The sequence below is a fragment of the Galeopterus variegatus genome, unplaced genomic scaffold (genome assembly GCF_000696425.1).
Source record: "Galeopterus variegatus unplaced genomic scaffold, G_variegatus-3.0.2 Scaffold259, whole genome shotgun sequence".
Lineage (NCBI taxonomy): Eukaryota > Metazoa > Chordata > Mammalia > Dermoptera > Cynocephalidae > Galeopterus > Galeopterus variegatus.
Window position 1 is genome coordinate 598,868 of NW_007726370.1, and position 9,675 is coordinate 608,542.

The window sequence follows — 9,675 nt, forward strand, 5'->3', positions numbered from 1 at the left end:
CTTTAACTCAAGGTGTAAAAACTGAGCAAAACACCTTTATGGTTTAGCTGATAACCACATAGTTAAGATTTTCAGTATGGATTTGTAGGTTAACATATTAGAGAAACTGAGGGATTCTTTATTCTTGATCTTCAATATTTATTGAGCTACTACTACAAATAGTATGATGGAGAGAAAAAGACAAAAGCACAGTCTTGGCTCCGACAAGGCTGAAAGCCTATGAATAGACAAAAAGATAAGCCAACTGGAAAGAGACCTCTGTAAGGTATATCTAATAATCATTTAAATGAAACTGGTAGAGTACAAAGATCTTCCCGAACTGGGTAATTGTTGAATTGTGTAAGAGATTTCCAAAAGAAGAAGGGATTGTTGTTCTAGGCTAAGTGCAAAACAGGGCTATCCAGGAACTATCCAATAAGCATATCTACATAAGAAACATTTCAATAAGTTGCAAATAATAAAAATAATATCTGGCTGAAGATACTGTAGTGTAGGGCCTTAAGTGTTAAGCTGTGGATTTTAGGGTTTATCTTAAAAGTGATGGAAATCTTGTGACATATATTAAGCACAGAAGTGTACTATTATTATGCGTGTTATAAACAGATAATCTGGGGAATGTGAAGAGGATAGATTAGAAAGAAACAGATTGGAAGCAATAAGAAAGAAGGCTATTGCAACTTCTTATCTTCAATAAAAAAAAAAAATGTGTATTCTAAGGAGGAGAAAACAGAATTGAGTTTACCAGAGGTGGGAAAGGGGAAGGAGGAGGAGGTGAAAGGGAGGAATTGGTAAAGGACCACACAAAATGATTGCATAGTATTGAATATACCAATTATTCTGATTTGAGCATCACATTGCACACAGGTATTATATCCAACTCTGTACCACACAGATATGGACAGTCAGCTATGTTTCAACTAAACAAAAAAAGAAAAAAAAAAAAAAAAACCCTCAGCAGTAGGACAGCAGAAAGAGAGGAGTAAGATAGGAAAGAATAAAAGAAAAAAAAAAGCACAAACTTTTTAAAAACTACTGACTTTTAGAAAAGTTGTAACCATTAAATTTTTTCAGCTCCTTGTATATTCTGGTTATTAATCCTTTGTTAGACTGTATATTTTGCAAATATTTTCTCCCTCTCTGTTAATGGCTTTTTGCTCTGTTAATTGTTTCTTTTGCTGTGTAGAAACAACTTAACAGCAGAAAAAGAAGTAACTCAATTAAAAAAATGGGCAAAGGAGCTGAATAGGCATTTCTCAAAGGAATATATACAAATGGCTAACAGACACATGAAAAAATGCTCAACTTCACTCAGCATCCAGGAAATGCAATCAAGACCACTTTGAGATACCATCTCACTCCAGTTATGATGGCTAATATCTAAAAGACAGAATGAAAAATGCTGGTGAGGGTGCAGAGAAAAAGGAACCGTCCTACACTGTTGGTGGGTCTGCAAAATGGTGCAGCCTTGGGGCCGGCCTGGTGGCGCACTGCTACAGTGCGCCGCCTGGGAGCGAGGCGGCGCTCCTGCTGAGGGTTTGGATCCCACATACAGACCGGTTCCCGCTCACTGGCTGAGCGAGGGGCGGGNCTGTTGCCGGTCCCGGTCCGGTACGGGCACGACACTGAGGGTTGCGATCCATTGCTGGACATGAAAAAAGACAAAAAAAAAAAAAAAATGGTGCAGCCTTTATGGAAAATGGTATGGAGGCTCCTCAAACAATTACAGATAGATCTACCATATGAGCCAGCTATTCCTCTAATGGGTATATACCCAGAGGAAGGGAAATCATCATGTCAAAGGGATACCTGTACTCCCATGTTTACTGCAATGCTATTTACAATTGCCAAGAGTTGGAACCAGCCTAAATGACCTTTATTGGATGAGTGGATAAGGAAATGTGGTATATCTACACAATGGAATACTACTTTGCTATTAAAAAAAAAAATGAAATACTACCATTTGCCGCAACATGGATGTACTTTGAGAAAATTATATTCAGTGAAATAAGTTAGACACAGAAAGAGATATACCACATGTTTTCACTTATTTGTGGGAGTAAATAAAAATAAATAAGTAAATATAAAAACAAATGGGGGTGGGGGAGAAGACACAACAATCACAACAATTCCTTGATTTTGTTAAGACAAGGGAACAGACATGATGTTGATGGGGGGAGAGGGGAGAAGAAGGGAGGAAAAGGAGGAATTGGTAAAGGGACATGAAAATCAACTATATTATATATTGATAAAATAAATAAATGGATAGATAAAAGGGAAAGCTGGAATTGAGATACCTAAACATTACATGCATATAGAAAAAAATTTGTAACCATTATATTAATTTTAATTTATAGAGATGTTTCAACACATATTCCACATAACAATATTAAAGTTTGAGTTTCAACGTATTCCTATTGCCCTAAGTGTCATAATACAGAAATGTGTTAAATGAAAAAAAAAATCAAGGCAGTTTGAACTTTTGTTTTATCAAATAGCAGAGGATGAATATTATGTTTTTATCAATTGTATACTTTCTTTCTGTGAAGTGCATGTTTATATCTTATGCTCATTTGTTGTACTAGGATTTCAATACTTTGCATCAATTTGTATGAGACTCAAACACTTTTTCTTTCATTTTGACTGTAAATATGACATTTGCTCTTCAATTTCACTTATAATAATGTGTATAAATGGAAAAATTTTAAATATTTATTTCTATGGTTTCAATTTTTTAAATATTACTCTCTATTTCTTTAGAATGTTGTTTACATATTGTGGGATGAGGAAATAAAACTTGACACATTTTCTGTTTTTAAGCAAATACAATGCTGTTTTGTTTATTATAACTTTGTAATATAGTTTAAAGTCAGGTAGTGTTATGCCTTCGGCTTTATCAATGGGATAGAATAGAGAGCCCAGAAATTAACCCATATGCCTACAGCCATCTGATCTTTGACAAAGGCAGCAAGTCTCCATACTGGGAAGAGACTGCCTTTTCAACAAATGGTGCTGGGAAAACTGGATACCCATACGTAGGAGAATGAAACTAGATCCGTACCTGTCACCATATACCAAAACCAACTAAAGATGGATTAAATAATTAAATATATATCCTGAAACAATAAAACTCCTTAAAGAAAACATAGCAGAAACACCCCAGGAAGTAGGAGTGGGTACAGACTTCATGAGTGGGACCCCTAAAGCACAGGCAACTAAAGGAAAAATAAACAAATGGGATAATATCAAACTAAAAAGCTTCTGCACAGCAAAAGAAACATTCAACAGAGTAAAAAGACAACCAACAGAGTGGGAGAAAATATTTGCAAACCAACTAAAGATGGATTAAATAATTAAATATATATCCTGAAACAATAAAACTCCTTAAAGAAAACATAGCAGAAACACCCCAGGAAGTAGGAGTGGGTACAGACTTCATGAGTGGGACCCCTAAAGCACAGGCAACTAAAGGAAAAATAAACAAATGTGATTACATCAAACTAAAAAGCTTCCTTGCAGCAAAGGAAACAATCAATAGAGTAAACAGACAACCAACAGAGTGGGAGAAAATATTTGCAAAATATAAATCTGACAAAGGATTAATAACCAGAATATAAAAGGAACTCAACTTCATGGCATAAAAACAAATAACCCAATTAAAAAATGGGCAAAAGAGTTGAATTGGCATGTCTCAACAGAAGATATATGAATGGTCAACAGACACATGAATTAAATACTCAACTTCATTCATTATCCAGTAAATGCAAATCAAGACCACTCTGAGATACCATCTCACTCCAGTTAGGATGTCTAATATTCAAAAGACTGAGAATGATAAGTGTTGGAGAGGTTGCAGAGAAAAAGGAACTCTCATAGGCTGTTGGTGGCACTGCAAAATGGGGCAGCCTTTATGGAAAATGATATGGAGGTTCCTCAAAGAATTACAGAGAGATCTACCGTATGACCCAGCTATCCCACTGCTGGGAATATACCCAGATGAATTTAAATCATCATGCCAAAGGGATACCTGCACTCCAATGTTTATTGCAGCTCTATTAACCAGAGTAAACAGACAACCAACAGAGTGGGAGAAAATATTTGCAAAATATAAATCTGACAAAAGATTAATAACCAGAATATAAAAGGAACTCAACTTCATGGCATAAAAACAAATAACCCAATTAAAAAATGGGCAAAAGAGCTGAATTGGCATGTCTCAACAGAAGATATATGAATGGTCAACAGACACATGAATTAAATACTCAACTTCATTCATTATCCAGGAAATGCAAATCAAGACCACTCTGAGATACCATCTCACTCCAGTTAGGATGTCTAATATTCAAAAGACTGAGAATGATAAGTGTTGGAGAGGTTGCAGAGAAAAAGGAACTCTCATAGGCTGTTGGTGGCACTGCAAAATGGGGCAGCCTTTATGGAAAATGATATGGAGGTTCCTCAAAGAATTACAGATAGATCTACCGTATGACCCAGCTATCCCACTGCTGGGAATATACCCAGACGAATTTAAATCATCATGCCAAAGGGATACCTGCACTCCAATGTTTATTGCAGCTCTATTAACATAGCTAAAAATTGGAACCAGCCCAAATGTCCATCATCAGATGAGTGGGTAAGGAAACGGTGGTATATCTACACAACGGAGCACTACTCTGCTATAAAAAAGAATGAAATACTACCATTCGCAGCAACATGGATGGACTTAGAGAAAATTATATTAAGTGAAATGAGTAAGGCACAGAAAGAGAAATACCACATGTTCTCACTTATTTGTGGGAGGTATAAATAGATAGATAGATGGATAGATAGATAGATAGATAGATAGATAGATAGATAGATAGATAGATAGATAGATAGATAGATAGATATAGATAGATAGATGATAAACAAACACACGAAGTAAGGGTAGGGGGGAAGAAGACACAATAATCACAAAAATTCCTTGAATTTTTTAAGTCAAGTGAACAAATATGATGTGGGGTGGAGGAGAGGGGTTGGAGAGGAATGGGTAAACGGGCATGAAAATCAACTACAACGTATGTTGAGAAGTAAAATAAAATTAAATAAACAAATAAAATAACCCCCCCCAAAAAACTTACACATTTTCATAAAATCTATTTAATAAATATCTCAACATTCTAATTAAATAACTGAATGTTTTCTTATGATTTATAATACCTTAAATAACTGAATGTTTTCTTATGATTTATAATACCATATTAGCTGTAAAGCTATATATTATGTACTAGAGTGTTGGGCAAGCCTGATCCTTTTATGACTTCTCTATTTCTTAAAATCTTCACAACAATCCATAATATGTCTCAGATTCATTCACTTATTTTTCATCCAAATTGTCAATATACTATTATTTAATGAAAAATATTAATGATGACTTCTGGAGCAAAAATCTATATAAGAGCAGAGTAGAACTATTTTAGTAAATAAATACACTTTTATTTCAAATTTTAGAATTCAGAAATTATATACATGGTTTTAAAATAATTTACTTAAAAACTGAAAAATATATTTTATATCATTCTGATTAAACTTTTGTAAATATACTTCCTTTTTTTTAATTTTTAGTATCTCCAAATTGACACTGTTGGCTCACTAGTACATTTTCAAAATCCACTTTAAATCATATATTTTGATTCTACCACCTCCAATCAAGATATAAATAAAATGAGTATGTGTGTAACATATACATGTGTATATGTATTAACATATGTATATTTATGTATATGTGTGTGTACATATATACATATATGTGTATGGAAAGTAACTTCAAAAATGTGTTATAAGGAACTATACAGAGTTTCATATATTATTATTTTTGCTGGATGAACTCTGTGTGCCAAACTCAAAAAATTTAGAGACTCTTTGTCTTGTTTATAGCTCATTATATTGGTACAACAAATTTAAGCAATATATAACACCAGACACTTAAGACATAAAAACTCCATATTGATTTGACATTATTTATAGATACCATGGTAGACAAACATTTGAATATGCTGTGGATGTAGAGATTTCCTCCATTACCGAACATACAATAAAGTGAGGAAAACAGAAAAGTAAAAGAGATGTATAATTCCTAAACCTTTAATAAAGGAGAAAAGAAAAAATAAATAAAAAAAAACAAGTAGCTGGGGCACAGAATAGAGGCAAAGGCAAGGAAATTTTTTTGGATGGCATGCCAGGGAAGCTGAGACCTAAAAATCCTGGCAAATCTTTGAAGGAGAGGCCAATACCAGGTGACTGGGAAATGCGGCAGCATATTTCAAATGTAGCAGCTAAGACTCCCAGGCAAGAAAACCACATGCTTGGACACCTGCATATAATCCAGTCTGGCTACAGCACAGACTTTTAGCTTGGCAGAGGCAAGATATGAAGTTAGAAAGGCAAGCAGGAACTGAATGGAATACTGCCTTATAATCTGTGTAGGAATATTTGGATTTTATACAGCAGATTAAGATACTATAGGTATCATAGTACTAAACAAAGGAGGAACATGAATAGATTAATTCCTTAGGAATAGTACGGAAGCTGACATAGAGAGTGAGATTAAGTTTGGGTGGGGGCAATCCTGGAGACTGCAAAATGGTGAGAAATTTGATACATAAATGCATGTGACAGATTATCATCTGCCTCACGGTTCTTGTGCAAGCCATGACTTTATCCCATTTCATATAAAAACTGTTAAATAATTACATCTTAAACTCTCCTCATAACTTACTTCTCATTTTCTTTCCCACTCCTACCTTTATACCTAAGTCTTTCTTTTAAAATCCAGTAGGTACCATTCGCTGATAATGTTACTTGATGACTCAGTGGTGTTTTCAAAAGCAACCACAATCTCCTCACATTTCTTCCTCTGATTTTCATTACCCTATAGCTGCTGTTCCCTGGTTCCTTCTCCTCTACCCAACCTATAAATATTAGTATCTCTCATATCTTTATCCTAAGACTTCATTTTAAGTAACCCCCTAGTCTCTCCAGATGAGGATTTAAAAAGAAGTTCGTGAAATGTAAACTTTAGGGACCTTTATTTGCATGCACCCCTTTTAAAGCAGTGGGGAGAGACTTATGAATATGTTACCATGTCTCTTCAATTTCATTAAATTTATTAAAGATATTTATCCTAAATTGATGAGAAACCCCACACTATTTTCCTCTCTAACTACCTCTTATTTACTTTCCACTTTGCATTTGGAGAAAATGCAGTACTTGTGGATATACAGGAGATCCAGTTAAAGGAATATACTCATTTAGAGTTTAAGTAGATATGTGTGTGGTTCTCAGTAACTTCTGTGTATAATTAAGTTATTGCTAGTTAGACAGGTGTACGAGTAGCTTCCAAAAATATTTCTACCACTTTCTATGCTGACTCAATAATGGCGGGACACAAAAGAGCAGGGACAAGTTTTATATTTCAATATTCACATGCTTTTTCTCAAATTCAGAGCGAAGTTAAAACATTTACAGAGTATTACTAATAATGAGTTACAAAACAAGAAACACTTTGTAACTATCAATAATTTAAATATCAACCAATTATGCTAGAGGAAAGATAAGCTTATCATGCTATTCTTTCTAGTGAACGTGATGCTGAAAATAAATCTGTTTCAAATGAGGTGATCAAAGAAAAAGACCAAAAAATGCATGAAATAATATTGTGAAGGTGAGGTGTCAGGTTAGTAATAAATAAATACTGGTTTGTTTTAGGATTTTGCAAGGTTGGTCTCTGCCATATTTTATTAATTTTAAGCTTTATTGAGGTAGAATTGATACACAAAATTGCACATATTTAATGTATATATTTTGGTGAGTTTGGATATATGCCTACATTCATGGTCCCCTCACCATAATCAAGATACTATGCATATCCATCACCTCCAAAAATCTCCTTATGTTCTTTCATTTTTTGTTTGTTTGTTTATGCTAAAAATACCTAATAGGAGATCTATCCTCAACACATTTTAAAGTGCTCAATAATGTATTAGTTATAGGTACTACATTGTACAGATCTCTAGAAATTATTCATTTTGCATCACTGAAGTTTTATATTCATTCAACAATAATTCCACATTTACTCTTTTCTCCAGCTCCCAGCAGCCACCATTCTATTCTCCACTTCTGTGAGTTTGACTATTTTATTTTAATTTTTTCAAGTACAACTGCTTTTCTCCTTTTTCATTTTTTGAATTGTTGCTATTTTAAATTATTTAATTGACAAAGATTTTTTTTTTTTCTTTTTTTTTTTTTTGTCTTTTTTCCATGTCCGGCAACAGATCGCAACCCTCAGTGTCGCCCCCGCACTGGACCTGGACCGGCAACGGGATCACAACCCTCGGTGTTGCCCCCGCGCCTCGCTCAGCCAGTGAGCGGGAACCGGTCTGTATGTGGGATCCGAACCCTCAGCGGGAGCGCTGCCGCGCTTCCCAAGTGGCGCACTAGCACAGTGCGCCACCGGGCCGGCCCTAATTGACAAAGATTTTATATTTTCATGGTGTACAATGTGATTGTTTGGTATACATATATGTTGAGTAACTACCACCATAATCAAATTAACACACATTCAACATCACCATGCTATACATCAGATCCCCAGAATTTGCTCACTTTATAAGTTAAACTTTGTATTGTGACCAGCATTTCAATTTCCTCCACCCCACAACCTCTGATAACTACCATTCTACTCTATGATTCTATAAATTCAACTTTTTTAGATTTCACATTGTAGAAATGCTGTTCAAAACTCACTTTATCTTCATGGTCTTCGGAGCTCTGGCTTCAATAGTTACAATCTTTCTTTGCAATCCTTTCTTAAAAGAAAACATACTCAAACAAATCCAAAAATTTTCAAAGAAACCCTTCTCAGGATCCAGGGTTATCCCTAAAGTCAGCTAAGTTTATCTAAAGCAACAGTACTTTGCTCTTTGTACTGAAGGACTGACTCCTTAGCTGGTTGTAATCAAACCTGGGTTACAAAGCAAAGGTTACTTATCAACTGAGGAAGGGAAATTAACAGAATGACTTGTGTGTGTAAGATGAGGGGAAAATGACACCAGCAACTCCAGGAATAAGCATCAGGAGGCTGTGATGTGTCCGGGAATCTTCCATTTCTGCAGCCTTTCTCTCTTTGGCATAGCTCCACCTTTGTCCCTAAGTCCCTTATAATCTTCAGCTCATCTCCCTTTCCCCATCCTCTTGGTTGCAGAGAAAGCAGCTGTGCAGCACTGGGATTGATAGTCCACCTGATCCATTCCTTGTAAGTAACCACCAGTCAATAATAATAATAATAATAATAATAATAATAATAATAATAATAGTAACAGACTCCTTGTAAACTGTATGGAGTTGCCTGTTTTGTTCTTTGGTCTCAGGATACCTTCTTGGCTTGGTAACTCACACTGAAGATAGCTGATGAGTTAGCCAGGAGGTTATTATGCTGAAGAATGACATAGGCATGGGTGAGGAAACCATGAGTTTAGGAAAGCCCATGATAACCAGTGATGTCCATTTGGGGAGACTTGCCTAGCTTATTGTCTCCAGGGGGAATCCCATAATTCATTGTTATTTCTGCAGGAAACTCCTAGGAAAAATCCAGGAAAATCCCAGTGGCCTCCATGTGGGGGGGGGGGGGGGGGAAAAGGT